This window comes from Elephas maximus, chromosome 16 (genome assembly GCF_024166365.1).
Source record: "Elephas maximus indicus isolate mEleMax1 chromosome 16, mEleMax1 primary haplotype, whole genome shotgun sequence".
NCBI classification, from domain to species: domain Eukaryota; kingdom Metazoa; phylum Chordata; class Mammalia; order Proboscidea; family Elephantidae; genus Elephas; species Elephas maximus.
In genome coordinates, this window is record NC_064834.1 from 38,651,435 (window position 1) to 38,666,512 (window position 15,078).

Sequence of the window (15,078 nt, forward strand, 5' to 3'; positions counted from 1 at the left end):
TCTGGTTGTACTTCTTCCAAGACAGAGTTGTTTGTTCTTCTGGTGGCCTAGTGTATGTATATTCAATATTCTTCAGCAACGGCATAATTCAAAGGCATCAATTCTTCTTCAGTGTTCCTTATTCACTGAATGTTTACTTAGCTTGTGTGTATTTTTTTACATAGTGGACAGTACACTATATATAAAACCGTCTATCCTCCTTTGTTCGCTCAACGCTGTATTTTTTCTTATTAGCCTAAAGTCTTCAGAAACATCCGTTAAATGATGTAGCAGGGTTGAATCAACCACTTCCCTAGTGTTGGACATTTAGTTTGTTCTCAATTTTATTGTTTTATAAAAGTAATAACACATCTTCATGCATGAAGCATTTCCTACATTTCTGATTGTTCTCTTGAGATAGACTCCCACAACTGGAATTAACTAGAAAAACCACTATTTTTAAAACAAGCTATTTCCCTAGATTCCAAGCAGTGTCTTCTCACTGCATGTGGAAACACTTTTGCCCTGATATCCTATATCATATCAGGCTGTACTTGACGTTTCTAGTGGGGGGAAATATCTAATTGCTACTGATGCAAGAATATTGTACATCTATATGAAAGCAAAATTGATGGTACAAAAAACATAAAGCTAGATTTGCCTGTTCTTTCTACATTTATCAGTTTTAATGGTCATGTTTATCTGAGGATAGTGAATATGGGTTGGTTGAAAATTTTCTACAAGCTGCTTTCTTTCATCTCCAGCTTCTGTGGATCTTGATGGCTTTTTCTGGTCTCGTTACAGAAATTTGGTATTTATCTGTAGATGTACCGTACCTACACGTACAAAGTCTGACTCAAACAGTTACTTCTAAAGTTTTCTTATTTTTGTTAAGCTGTCGATAGACAAACTATGGTATTAGTACTAGAGGATTACATTGGACATAAATGTGACTCTAAAAGTCATGTGGTAGATTTTGTTTTAAACAAACACCCAAAGCTTATGCATTCAAAGAATTGTCCTCTTCAAGCAGCTACTCTAGATGACTGGGCACTTATTCCAGTGATGTGTCATCACTCAAGATGTTTTAGACCTCCTCTTTTGAAACTGCTGTCAGAGTCTCTGGCACGTTCTTTTGAATATCCTCAATGAAGAAAAATTTTAAGGCTTTTAGGAAGAATCGAATCTTTTCAGTCTTTCAATAGTATTCAAAATCAAATCTGAGTTGTCCATAGGGTGAGTGGGCATATGCACAAGATGAAAAAAATAAAACAGCAATGTGCCTCTACAGAGTAATGAGACTGGTTTTCTTGTATGATTAGTAGATAGCACAGTGCACAAAGACAATTATCAAAGAGGGAGGAGTAATATTTTTAAGCCATAGTGACATTGGGACATGTGAATCAAAGTCGATGGCCAGGTTGAGATGCCATATACTCAGAAGTGTGTGTGTGTGTGTATTTGACCTAAGCTTATTACTTACTAGTGATGTAGTTTAAATAAAAATATTTAATTTTTTTTTTTTTAAAGAAAAGTCAAGCCTGTGGTAAAGAAGAAAATAAAATCCATCCATTGAAATTCATGGGCTTAATTAATTACAACAATCCAGGGAGGACCCTGACTCTCTTTAAGCAATTTCCTCTTATGCATTTAAAATAATACAAACCCACTATAGAAAAATCGGGAAGTCCAGGAATCTCACCATGCAGAGATATTGCCTCATGATATTTTGGTGTGAAAATATCTCAGACTGGGTTTCCTGTTGACAGACTCCGAGACAGAGAGCAGCATGCAGAACATTTATTGGGAAAGTGCTCTCAGGAGATACCCCTGCAAGAAAGTAAGGAAGGAGTGGGCAGAGGGAGAAGCTGACTTCAAATGTTGTTACAACTGAGACCTCAGCCTATCATGGGATGAGCTCTGGAGCTGGATGGCTTCTGACAGTTGTCCCAGTTAAGGTCAGTGGGTGGGCCTTTGGATCCCTGCATCAGCCAGTCCTAGGAGGGGGCTAATTTTATATGAGTCTATTCCCTATGGCCAAAACCAATCCCCAGTGAGGATGCAGCTATGTGCTGCCGGTAGTCAATGTTCCCAGCAGCTGGGAAGAGATGTGCTTTCTGAAGAGGGGATATGGGGAATGACCACAGTACTATGTCAAAATTGGAATCGTACCGTATGTACAACTTTGCAGCCTACTTTTTTACTGAGCATTATTTGCTGAATTTTTACCATTGCATGAACATTTCTTTGAAAATAACATTTTTAATATTTTTAAATTATCATATGGAAGTATCATTTATTCATTATTCTGTTACAGTTGAGCGTTAAATTTTGGGCAAGTTTTCACTATAATAAATAATATTGCACTGAACATCTCTGTATCTTTGTAATGTGCATAAAATAATAATAATCCTACACCCGCCCACTGCCGTCAAGTTGATTTCGATTCCTAGAGACTCGTAGGACCGAGCAGAACTGCCCTATAAAGTTTCCACAGCTGTAATTCTTTATGGACGCAGACTGCCACATCTTTCTCCCTTGAAGTGGCTGATAACAACAGGGTGCATTTAATCGAGTGCTTATTACTGACCAGGGCAGGTCAACATTTTCCTTGCCTTCCTTGTGGAAATAAATGAGAAAATGCATGTAAAGTATTTGGTGCTTATTAACTCATTGACTCCTTTTAACAACCCCATGATGCAAACACTATTACCATCTCCATTTTGCAGGTGAGGAAACTGAAGAAACTGAGACACAGAGTGTAAGTGGCTTATCTAAGTTTCCACAACCAGCCAGATTAGAATCCAAAAAACCAAACCCATGGCTGCTGAGTAGATTCTGACACATAGTGACCCTTGCACCATAGATTCAGAGCTTACACAATATACTGCACTACTTCTTCCAGTCAACTTTTCCAGCGATTTTCCTAGTTTACCAAGAGGCAGTCATTAGAACAGAACAAGGGAATACCGTGTGGTTTAAAGTCAGGACTGGTGTGTGCATCAGGGTTGTATCCTTTCACCATACTTACTCAATCTGTATGCTGAGCAAATAAGCTGAGAAGCTGGAGAATATGAAGAAGAATGTGGCATCAGGATTGGAGGAAGACTCATTAACAACCTGCATTATGCAGATGACACAGCCTTGCTTGTTGAAAGTGAAGAGGACTTGAAGTACTTTTTGTTGAAGATCAAAGATTACAGCCTTTAGTATGTATTACACCTCAACATAAAGAAAATAAAAAACTCACAACTGGACCAATAAGTAACATTATGATAAACAGAGAAAAGACTGAAATTGTCAGGAATTTCTTTTTACTTGGATCCACAATCAATGTCCATGGAAGCAGCAGTCAAGAAATCAAAAGATGCATTGCATTGGCCAATCTGCTGCAAAAGACTTCTTTAAAGTGTTAAAAAGCAAAGGTGTCATCACTTTAAGGCCTAAGGTATGCCTGACCCAAGCCACGGTGTTTTCAATCATCTCATATGCATGCAAAAACTGGACAATGAATAAGAAAGACTGAAGAATTGATGTCTTTGAATTATGGTGTTGGTAAAAAATATTGAATATACCACGGACTGCTAGAAGAACAAACAAATCTGTTTTGGAAGAAGTACAGCCAGAATGCTCCTTAGAAGCAAGGATGGTGAGACTTCATCTCACATACTTTGGACATGTTATCAGGAGGGATCATTCCCCGCAGAGGGACATCATGCCTGATAAAGTAGAGGTTCAGTGGAAAAGAGGAAGACCGTCAATGAGATGGAGTGATGCAGTGACTGCAACAGTGAGCTCAAGCATAACAAAGATCATGAGGATGGCGCAGTACCTGGCAGTGTTTCCTTCTGTTGTACATAGGGTCGCTGTGAGTTGGAACTGACTCCATCTCACCTAACAACAACAATCCTTAGAAGAATTCCGAGGTAAAGGACTTGGTTGGTTTTAGGGCTTATGATAAACATTGCCGGATTTTTTCCCCAGAAGGACCGAGCACCACCGCTAGCAGAATTTGAGCGTTTTATTTCGCCATAGTCAACACAGAAGAATCCAAATTCTTAATTAGAACCACGGTAAAGGAAAAGTAGTCCGTTTCCTTGTCTTCCATCAGGTATTACAAATATTGATTGTTCTTAAGCAGAGGGCCTTCTTTTGTTCTTTAGCATGCTCATTTATTTCAAGATCATCTTCTAAGTGCTCACAAAATGTATCTCCTACATTTCAGAGAGGAATTTGTTTGTTTATGGAATAAATGCATGAATGAGGTCAGGGAAAGGGTGCGAAACAGCTACCTTGCAGTGCATGTGGAGCTGTATAAAACAGGTAAGCAAAAACCTTGTAGACCCCCCCACAAAAAAACAAAACAAACAAACAAAACCCCAACAAACAAAAAACACCAAACCTGTTGCTATCCAGTCAATTCCGACTCAGGAGTCGAACTACCGACCTTCCAGTTAACAACTAAGACTTAACCACTGTACCACCAAGCCAAAACCAGGGGAGTGATTTTTGAAAATGAGAGGGTTTTCCAAACATTCTTTACTGGAGTCTTTCCTGATCTCAGTTCTATTATCTATTTAATAAGCATTTATCGAACACCCGACTTGACAGACTCTATCACGTGGTTAGAAACATCCACTTCTAATGTTGGCAGGGATATTAGGCTCACCTAGAACTTGTTGGTACCTTCAGGAAGCAGGGGGAGCTATTTTATCCCCCCTTCACAGTCAGAGGTGCTCTTCAGAGGTCTTAGAGGGCACCAGACTTATTTTTCTTAATTTTAGTATTGAGTCAAGCTTCTTCTACTTTCAGGTAGCCCAATATTTAATTAGTTTTTGAATTCTGAGGGATTTCTTTTAGAAAACCAAGAAGTTTTTCACTGAATTGTGATCTTTGGCATTGTATTGAACCTCTCCAAGCTCCTTTCCTTTTCATCCTTTCTTCATATAGGACTGTCTTGAGTCTTAAATGAGACAAAGTATGTAAAGTTCTTAGTATAATATTTGGTACAGAGTAAGCACTCAACAAATATTGACTTTGAGTCCTCTCTCCTCCCTCCTTCTCTTTTCCATGCCCCTTCCTCTTGTTCCTTCTAGAATAGTTGTGGGACCTTGGGCATGATATTTAACCTCTCTGAGCCTCAATTTTCTCATCTGAAAAAACACAGATTATACTTTATTGTATATTCACTGTATAGGGTTTTAGTGAGAATCAAATGAAGTAATCTGTATAATGCAACCAGCACAGCACCTGGTACAGAGCAAGTAGTCAATAATTTGCAGCTGCGATCACTTTAAACCTGTTAATATACTTTAAGTTGGTTGTTTAATTGCTTGGGCAGTCTAAATGAATGAATGGATCAACCATACTTGGTTAATTTTCAGCCCTGTTGAATTTAGATATAGAATAGGATCTATAAGGAGCATAGCATTTAGATTTTATGAGCTAGGTGGCTAATTCTAGCCCAATTATTTTTGATTTCTGTTTAAAAAAATTTTTTTTATTGTGCTTTAAGTGAAAGCTTACAAATCAAGTCAGTCTCTCACACAAAAACTTATATACACCTGGCTACATATTCCAATTGCTCTCCCCCTGAGACAGCCTGCTCCCTCCCTCCACTCTCTCTTTTCACATCCATTTCATCTCTACCCTCTCATCTCGCCTCCAGGCAGGAGATGCCAACATAGTCTCAAGTGTCCACCTGATGCAAGAAGCTCACTCCTCACCAGCATCCTCTTCATCCCATTGTTGAGTCCAATTCCTGTCCGAAGGGTTGACTTTGGGAATGGTTCCTGTCCTGGGCCAACAGAGGGTCTGGGGGCCATGACCACCAGGGTGCCTCTAGTCTCAGTCAGACCATTAAATCTGATCTTTTTAGGAGAATTTGGGGTCTGCATCCCACTGCTCTTCTGCTCCCTCAGGGGTTCTCTGTTGTGTTTCCTGTCAGGGCAGTCATAGGTTGTAGCTGGGTACCATTTAGTTCTTCTGGTCTCAGGCTGATGTAGTCTCTGGTTTATGTGGTCCTTTCTGTCTCTTGGGCTCGTAATTACCTTGTGTCCTTGGTGTTCTTCATTCTCCTTAGGTCCAGGTGAGTTGAGACCAATTGATGCATCTTAGATGGCTGCTTGCTAACGTTTAAGACTCCAGACCCCACTCTCCAAAGTGGCATACAGAATGTTTTCTTAATAGATTTTATTATGCCAATTGACTTAGATGTCCCCTGAAACCATGGTCCCCAGACCCCTGCCCCTGTTATGCTGGCCTTCGAAGCATTCAGTTTATTCAGGAAACTTCTTTGCTTATGGTTGAGTCCAGTTGTGCTGACCTCGCCTGTATTGTGTGTTGTCTTTCCCTTCACCTAAAGTAGTTCTTATCTACTATCTAATTAGTGAATACCCCTCTCCCACCCTCCCTCCCTCCCCCCTCTTGTAACCATCAAAGAACATTTTCTACTCTGTTTAAACTCTCTCTTGAATTCTTATAATAGAGGTCTTATACAATATTTGTCCTTTTGCAACTGACTCATTTCACTCAGCATAATGCTTTCCAGATTCCTCCATGTTATGAAATGTTTTACACATTATTACTGTTCCTTTTCAATGCGTAGTATTCCATAGTGTGAATATACCATAATTTATTAATCCATTCATTCGTTGATGGGCACCCTGGTTGCTTCATCTTTTTGCTATTGTAAACAGTGCTGCAATGAACATGGGTGTGCATACATATGTTTGTGTAAAGGCTCTTGTTTCTCTAGGATATATTCCAAGGAGTGGGATTGCTGGATCGTATGGTAGTTCTATTCTAACTTTTTAAGGAAGCACAAAATCGATTTCCAAAGTGGTTGTACTGTTTTACATTCCCACCAGCAGTATATAAGTGTTCCAATCCCTTCACAGCCTCTCCAACATTTATTGTTTTGTGTTTTTTGGATTGATGCCAGCCTTGTTGGAGTGAGATGGAATCTCGTTGTAGTTTTGATTTGATTTCTCTAATGGCTAATGATCATGAGCATTTCCTCATGTATCTGTTAGCTACCTGAATGTCTTCTTTAGTGAAGTGTCTGTTCAAATCTTTTGCCCATTTTTAAATTGGGTTATTTGTCTTTTTGCAGTTGAGTTTTTGCAGTATCACATAGATTTTAGAGATCAGGCCCTGATCAGAAATGTCATAGCTAAAAACTTTTTCCCAGTCTGTGGGTAATCTTTTTACTCTTTCTGTAAAGTCTTTGGATGAGCATAGGTGTTTGATTTTTAGGAGCTCCCAGTTATCTAGTTTTTCTTCTGCATTGTTAGAAATGATTTGTGTACTGTTTATGCCATGTATTAGGGCTCCTAATGTTGTCCCTATTTTTTCTGCCATAATCTTTATCATTTTAGATTTTATATTTAGGTCTTTGATCCATTTTAAGCACATTTTTGTGCATGGAGTGAGGTATGGGTCTTGTTTCATTTTTTTTGCAGATGGATATCCGGTTATGCCAACACCATTTGTTAAAAAGACTGTCTTTTCTCCATTTAACTGCTTTGGGGCGTTTGTCAAATATCAACTGCTCATATGCGGATGGATTTACGTCTGGATTCTCAATTCTGTTCCATTTGTCTATGTATCTGTTGTTGTACCAGTACCAGGCTGTTTTGACTACTGTGGTGGTATACATTTTTTTTTTTTATCATCTCTTTTCTTTTTCTTCTCTTCCTGTCTCTCACTCTTCATTTTTCTTCTCTTGACAATAACCAAAGTGCCTGTGATGAGCAGTTAGTTGAAATTACTATCAGCAGACCATGTGGCATCTTGGTTTTCAGGTTGGATGGATTGATCCTCCTGACCTCTGACAGCATTTGACTATGCCAAACCCTTCCTTCCCTGGGCCTTAGAGATGAGACTTCCTCTTTTTTTCCTGTCTCTGCTCTCATCATAGCCTTCAGGGGCTCTTCCTCTTCTTTTGCCTACCACTTAAGTCCTGAAGTTCCCCCTGAGTTTCATATGCAACCTTCTGCTTTTCTCATTTCTCACTCTTTCTGGACAGCCTTCTCTCCTCCTATCATGGTTTCATCTTTATTGTGTTGAGCCCTAAGTCTGTGTCACTGACCTAGACCACTCAGGGGCATCCAGCTGTTGAACACCTCCTCTTGGATAAGCCACTGGCAAGTCAATTTCAATGAATAGATAACGAAACCCATCATCATTTTCCTTCAGACCAGCTCTACAACTCCAATCCTTAATCACTGTGATCTAGTTCAAAGATTTTCAGTATAGGTGGCATAGTAGAGTGAATAAATTAAGGCTTTTGCCTTTTCTGAGTAAAATCTCTCTCACTTTTTAAATGCCACCTCTATGAAGATTTATTTAACCCATTATTCTCTCTTCTGTACCTGTCTGTGCTTTATTGCAGAATATATTTAATTCTATTTTTATGCTTCATTTATATTTCTTTTCTTCTAGACCAGGGGTCAGCAAACTTTTTTGGTAGAAGGCCAGAGAATAAACATTTTAGGCTTTGCAGACCATATGGTCTCTGTTGCAACTATTCAACTTTGCGGTAATAGCGTGAAAGCAGCCACAGACAAAACATAAACGAATGAGTGTGGCTCAGTTCCAATAAAACTTTATTTACCAAAATAGGCAGCAGGCTGGATTTGGCCCAGGAACTGTGGTTTGCTGACCCCTGTTTTAAACTGTGGACTCCTAGAGGGTTACTTTATAAGAATTCAGAGTTTAGATAGCCTATTACCTGAGGACCCAAAGGCAAATAAGGCTCAGTTCCTGACCCCAGGAAGCTCACAGGGAAATCTAGCATGGTAAGAGACTATTACACATGCTGTGGTAGAAGTATATATCCTTTGTATGCCAGGGGCACTGAGGTGAGGGAGATTCATCTTGCTGGACAGTGAAGGAGAAGGAAAGAGGGCACAACACAACAACATTTGGGCTGGAAGGATGACTAGTATCTTGCTAGGCTGAATAAGAAAATTCAAGGCTAAGGAAAGTGTGAGCAAAGGCAGGGGGCAGGATCAAAAGAGCAAGGGAATGTATATTGAATAATTATCCCGGTGTGGCTATAGAATTGAAGACGTTCATGGAAGACACTCAAAATGGTGTTAGACAGATAAGCTGGGGAAAGACTAAATACATGCAGCCTTAAAAGAGTTGCTTGAACCACATTTACTGAATGCAAGAACTAATGCAGTTGAAAAGAATGGTTGTGACTAATTGGTGGCTATGAATTCCTTCTCTTTCAATGGCCAGGGGTTCACTAATTGTCCCAAGTACTCATCAGCATCTGGATTGCTACCCTGCAGTTTTTTCACCAACCCTTACTTGGGCTCATAGCCCCTCATAATTTTTGTGTTTCTGTGTATATCAGAAGAACTCAACTACAACATAACTGGGGCTCTAACTCATAAACAAAAGTTCTCTGAGGGAAGGTCAGCACAACTGGACTAAACCAAAAGCAAAGAAGTTTTCTGAATACATCTGAATGCTTTGAAGGCCCGAGTAGCAGGGACGGCGGTCTGGGGACCACGGTTTCAGGGGACATCTAGGTCAGTTGACATAACAAAATGCATTAAGAAAATGTTCTGTATCCCTCTTTGGTGAGTGGCATCTGGGGTCTGAAACACTAGCAAGTGGCCATCTAAGGTGCATCAATTGTACTCAACCCCCCTGGAGCAAAGGAGAATGAAGAACACCAAAGACACTACAAAAACATGAGCTGAAGAGACAGAAAGGGCCGCATAAACCAGAGACTACATCAGCCTGAGACTGGAAGAACTAGGTGGTACCCGGCTACCACTGATCACTGCCCTGACAGGGAACACAATAGAGAATCCTCGATGGAGCAGGAGAACAGTGGGTTGCAGACCTCAAATTCTCATAAAAAGACCAGACTTAATGGTCTGACTGAGACTAGAGGAACCCGGGAGGTCATAGTCCCTAAACCCTCTATTAGCCTAAGACGAACCGTTCCCAAAGCCCGCTCTTCAGACAGGGATTGGACTGGACTATAAGACAGAAAATGATACTGGTGAGGAGTGAGCTTCTTGGCTCAAGTAGACACATGAGACTATGTAGGCAGCTCCTGTCTGGAGGCCAGATGAGAAGGCAGAGGGGAACAGGAGCTGGTTCAATGGACACAGGGAATACAGGGTGGAGAGGAGTATGCTGTCTCATTGGGGCAGAGCAGCTAGGAGTACATAGCAAGATGTGTATAAGTTTTTGTATGAGAGACTGACTTGATTTGTAAACTTTCGCTTAAAGCACAATTAAAAAAAAAAAGGTCTCTGAGGGAAATATGCAATGTGTTCTTCTTTCAGTCATAATAATGGCCAACATTTGTTGAATGTTTCCTCAGCACCAGGCACTGTTCTAAGCATTGTATATGTTAACTCATTTAATTTGAAACACCCCCCCCCATAGGAGGTTATTATCTCCATTATGGCATGAGATAATTGAGGCTCAGCATGATGAACTGGTCCAACACAATCCAGCGGGTAAATAACTGACCTTTGACCACTAAGCTATACTGCTTCCCTCTCCCTTCCCCTTTACTCTCTTTCTTGCCGTGCTCGTCTCTCCACCGCCCCTCTTGGGTCAATCTCTCTCACTTCCTCTTTTCTCCTCTAACTCTTATGCCTCTCCTTACTCTTATGCCACTCCTTCACTCTCTCTGTGTTGGCTTATGGGTCTTTTCTACCTCTCTCTGGTGTAGTGATATTCCCTTCACTAATGCAATTATTTTAAAGGACTCTTCATTTTTCTTAACAGTAACAGAATTCTCACCAGCTTCATATAAAAGACCTTATAGCAGATTTGTAACTAACCTTTTCTTTTTTTTTTTTTTGGTGGGGGAGCAGTAGGATGTACAACAGATTGCATGTTCAAATATAAAACATAAAATCTCATTACAGCCACATAAATCCTATTAAGGGGGATTATATAAATACTGAGAATAACAAATTTTTAAAACAGTTAAGAGTGTACAAAACACTTATATTTTAAGCTAGCAATGTAATTCCTGGATTACTGTTATTCTGACATTTTACATGTCTGACTTTACCACTACATGTGGTTCCATATTCAGGTTTGAGAATATTTTCCGAAATTTGCCGTTTCTGATTCTATCGTCAGAATAACTTTACGGAGAGACCTCACTACTTATCTTCCAACAATGGTTTGCTAGAATAAAGGCCATGAACTTTGTACTGTGGGAAGCTTTGGAATTTTAGAGGACTAAGTCCTAAGAGGAATTCTGAGATGATGGTGGGCGGAAAAGGGGGTGGACAGTGGGGCCATTTTCAAAGTCATTAGATGTTAGATTTTTCCTATAAAGCGCTCTTGAGGTGGCTTAGTGCGTTTTATTTTTGCTAACTTTTTTTGGATGGAAAGTAAACGGAGGTCTTTTGGCTCCTGACCACCGCTGTACCTACAAAAAGCAGCTTTTTAGAACGAGCAAGCAGCTTATGTGTGTATGCGTGTGCGTGCTTGGCAGGAACTTTCTGGAGAGGCACGAAGCACTACTTTAATTCCCATGGATGCTGCTTGTTCCCCCGAATGGAAAATGTTCTATTTTTGGCAGCAAGAATATTTCTGAGGAAAAAAAAAAATTAAACAAAGGATGGCAACAGTTCATATGTGTAGTTTCCCGAGTTTTAAGAAGTTTTAAGAGTTTAATGCGTTTGGGGGAAGAAGAGAAGCTACTTGGTTGCAGTGGTTTTGGAGTGATAGAAGAAATGGTTAAATCTGGAGCCCTGAGTTCAGGCTGTGGGGCTGAAGGGCCCGGGCAGAGAGAGGCTGAACGTGTGGCTCCTGGCTTTTGGCCTTTATTTGCAGGCATATTAGCTGGTGTGGAGAAAAAAAGGAAAATACTTAAAGACATACATTCTCTGCCTGTAATAAACCTATCTTGGTTTTTAAAGTAGCAGTCTATTCCCAGACAAAACAGCCCTATTGGTATCCCTGTCTCAGAATTACGGTTGGCCATAAGACTTTCAGGGGAAGGACTTCCAGAGCCAGATTTCCAGCAGCATCTCACCTCCAAGGCAAATCTGTAGGGGCCAGCTACCGAAACCTGTTGCTGTTGAGTTGATTCTAACACATAGCCACCCTATAGGACAGAGCAGAACTGCCCCATGGGGTTTCCAAGGCTGTAAATCTCTACAGAAGCAGTCTGCCACATCTTTCTCCCACAGGTCTGCTAGTGGCTTTGAACCTCCCACCTTTCCGTTAGCAGCTGAGCACTTAACCTTTGCTCTAACAGGGCTCTCTTAGTGCCAGCTATAAGGTGAACTAAATCTTTATGGGCGCTTCCCCCACCAGACAACTTTACAGGAAATAGCTTTTTATTGCTGTTTGATATCCTTGATATGAAAAAGGAGAACACAGACAAGCATACCATTAACTCTTAAGGAACGTGGCCAGTGGAAGGTATCTTGTCGTAAGAGGCGTAGTACCAGCCAACACAGCCCAGGGGCGTATGGGATAATCTTGTTGGTGATGGAGAGTTATGTGTAAGTGGTCGGAGTGCTTGTGAAAAGTGATCACAGAAATTCTAAAAGCCTAACCTCCTGGAAATGGAGCTGTGCCCTTTGGGTCTGATTAAGAAACCCAAGCTAATTTAGAGGAAGCCCTGTAATTCAATATCCCGAAGCAAATTGGGATGGAGTTTTGTGAGGCAGCCTGAGATTTTCTTTCCCTGTCGTGCTGTTGAAATACTCTTGAATTCCAGTTGGTTGTTTCTTCAATCTGCTTCAAACCTAGCCCTCGGGTTTTCTGGGTAACGTTTAATTCTTGGTAGGAAGGGCTTATTCTCTTCTCACGAAGAGATTCCGTATCTTTGGAGTTACAAAATAGTGAGGGAGACTGCTTGTTACTTGTTCCTTAAACAAAGCCATTTCTGAGGAGCGCTGTTCTTGAAAGAAGCTCTGAGTCGATGCCTTGTGAGGCTGGGAATTTTTCTTCTTGGCTACAGTCTTTTGAAACATGTGCTCGAGATTGAGGAACTTGCACTGCAGTGGTTTAGAAATGTGGACAGATTGTGCAGGGTGTCTTTACTCGGAGCCAGCTGGATTTCTTGTGCCTTTACCTTCATGGGGTCACTATGAGTCGAAACTGACTCAATGGCAAGGGATTTGGTTTTTTTTGGTTTACCTTCATTTATTCAATGAATACGTACCAAGCACCTACTATGCACCAGGCACCAGGGCAAACATGAAAGACATGGTCTCTGCTGATGGGACATTTACAGTCTAGGGGGGTGACAGACAATATGTAAATATATTCACATTCTAGGGAGTGCTTTGAAGAAAAAAAAAATAAGAGATAGAATAATGGTAGATGTACTTTCCAAAGGGTGGGCAGGTATGACCCCTACGTTGCTGTTGTTAGGTGCTGTCTAGCAATTCTGATTCATAGTGACCCCTTGTGACAGAGTAGAACCACCCATAGGGTTTTCTAGGCTGTAATCTTTATGGGAGCAAGTCGCCAGATCTTTCTTCCATGGAGCAGCTGAGTGGATTCAAACCATCAACCTTTCTGTTAGCACTGATTGCTTAACTGTTGCACCACCAGGGCTCCTTTGACCTTTCTAGGAGGGTGAAATTTATGTTAAGCCAAAGAAGAGGCCAGTAATGTGAAGAAAGGGGGTGAGGGTGAGATTTTTCAGGCAGAAGAAACAGTAAGTGCAAAGGCCCTGAGGTAAGAAAGCTAAGCACGTCTAGGGAACGGAACAACACCTGTGTAGCTGGAACAAAGTGACTGAGGATGAGAAAAGCCTGAGATGAATTAGGAGAAGTTCCCAAGGGGCTGGATCACAGCAGGCTTGGAAACTCAGAAAGAAGCTTAAATTTATCCTAAGAGGATTGGAAAGCCATTGAAGGGCTTGAGGCAGAGGTGTGACATGACCTGTCTTACATTTAGTGAGGATGTCAACTGCTGTGTGGAGAATGGATGGAGCCGGGGCAAGAGTGGAAATGTTAGAAGGTTCTTGCCAATGTCCAGGCAAGAGGTGACAGTGGGGGTGGCAGCAGATTCCTCTTGCCTGTGTTTATTCCTGTCTCCTTCCATGGATCCCCTTCCCTCCACCTCCACTGTTTTCTGGAGAAAAGCTGGATTTTTTCGTAGCAAGTACTTCATATTGGACTGATGCTTTAGGCTTTTCCAAAGTTTAAGCAAATTGTTCCATTTCATTATCTTAATAACCCTGTGACAGAGACAGGGAGCTTAGGATATTGCCCCCATTTGACATACAAGAAAAATGGAGGTCCCAGAGGTTCTAAGTCTTTTCACTCTGAGACTAGGGCTCTATGCAGCTCCATGCTACCTATCCTGCTGGCCTTTGGCTCTGCCCCATCACCTCGGCTTACACCTTTTGCTATGGAATCATTTTCAAAAAGGTAAATCTTGACTCTCAAGATAAAAATGTTATCCTTGTGGTTCGGTGCTGTTGAGTTGGTTCCAACTCATCGCCTGTGTATACAAAAGAATGAAACACTGCCCGGTCCTGCACCATCTTCAGAATCGTTGTTATGTTTGACTTCATTGTTGCAGCCACTGTGTCAATCCATCTTGTTGAGGGCCTTCCTTTTTTTTCACTGACTGTCTACCAAACATGATGTCCTTCTCCAGGGGCTGGTCTCTCCTGATAACATGTTCAAAATACATGAGATGAAGTCCTGTCATCCTCACTTCCAAGGAGGGCTCTGACTGTATTTCTTCCAAAACAGACTTGTTTGTTCTTCTGGTAGTCCACTTCAATATTCTTCACCAAGACCATAATCCAAAGGCATGAATTCTTCTTCAGTCTTCCTTATTCATTGCCCAGCTTTCGTGTGCATATGAGGTGATTGAAAATATCTTTATATGAGGTGATTGAAAATATCGTGACTTGGATCAGGCACACCTTAACCCTTAAAGTGACATCTCTGATTTTTAACATTTTAAAGAGGTCTTTTGCAGCAGATTTACCCAAAGCAATATGTCATTTGATTTCCTGACTGCTGCTTCTATGGCTGTTGATTATGGATCCAAGTAAAATGAAATTCTTGACAGCATCAATCTTTTCTCCATTTATCATGATGTTGCTTATTTGTCCAATTGTGA